This window comes from Limulus polyphemus, unplaced genomic scaffold, assembly GCF_000517525.1.
Source record: "Limulus polyphemus unplaced genomic scaffold, Limulus_polyphemus-2.1.2 Scaffold287, whole genome shotgun sequence".
Classification (NCBI taxonomy): Eukaryota; Metazoa; Arthropoda; class Merostomata; order Xiphosura; family Limulidae; genus Limulus; species Limulus polyphemus.
In genome coordinates, this window is record NW_013665897.1 from 425,270 (window position 1) to 426,640 (window position 1,371).

Genomic DNA, 1,371 nt, shown 5'->3' on the forward strand with positions numbered 1-1,371 from the left:
CTTGCTGTTATGTTAAACTTATATTAAAGTTTTTCTTCATTACCCATTCAAGCCGTCTCCAGCCGTTATTAGTCTCAAAGTGGGTTCCTCGTCATTGAAGATAACCTATTGTGTAGCTTTGCGCTTAACAACAAACAAAGAAATCTTACCAGAAAGTCCCTTTGAATGAGTAAAATTACAGAATGGTTAACAAATAAAACTATGAAGGTCCTAGCCAATCCAGCCGCGACAACATTAATTTTGAACTTAATTATTTCGCTACAAGAAGATCCCCTTGACTAGGTGAATTCTAGGAGGGATTAACATATAAAACCGTGAAGAATATAGCCAGTCGTGACAGCCTTAATTTTATACTTAATCTTTTCCCTAAAAGATCGTTCCCTCTTAGCTGGACCCCCAGTGGCACAGTGGTATGTTTGCGGACTTACAACTCTAGAATCCGGGTTTCGATACCCGTGGTGGGCAGAGCACGGATAACCCATTACGTAGTTTTGTGCTTAATTACAAACAAACCCTCTTAGCTGGGTAAAACCTTTAGCGACAACCTATAAAAGGCCTCTAACCAGTCGTGAAAAGCTTAACTTGAAACTCGTTTAATCCTTTTTTCTACTGGATTGGAGGAGGGGAATTATCCGATGAAAAAAAGAACATTGGTCGAGTGCCAAAACACCCAGTGGCTCAACGGTAAGCCTATAACGCTAAAAACCGGATTTCGATACCCGTGGTAATCACAGTTTCTACATTCCATTGTTAAAATAATAAATAACACACAACGATATTTATTACTTTAACATTAGAAACGAGTGCCAAGAATTAATACTCATAGTCTATTGTGTAGCTTTGTGATTAACAACAAAATAAACAAAAAAAAATCATTATATAAGCAGGAAACTCAAAGATAAACACATCTGTAGGTTTCCTTGCAATTAAGTCATGCATTATAAGAATTAGTGATGAATACTATATGCATTAAACATGAAAATGTAATTGGGTTAAATTTATTGCACTTTTTGAATTCTTTGTGCGTTAAGTTTCAGCAAGCGTTACTTGTTTTTACGTTAATCCCTGCTATGCCAAATTAAGCAACCTGGCCAAAATATTACCATCATTGTTTTTTCAAGGTTAATAAAGTTTGGTTTTATAACCGTAATTTAATTTCAATCTGAACTTAACATATGTCTGATGGTTCTGGATTTTTAAAAAAGCCAGAGAGAGCAAGAAATGCTTGTATTGAAATGCTTTCAAACATTTTCTATCGGTTAAGGTGAAATTCGCCAAACATCTAATATTTCATACTAAAAGTATATAGTCAACTTATAATGGTTGGAGACGGCTTGAATGGGTAATGAAGAAAAACTTTAATATAAGTTT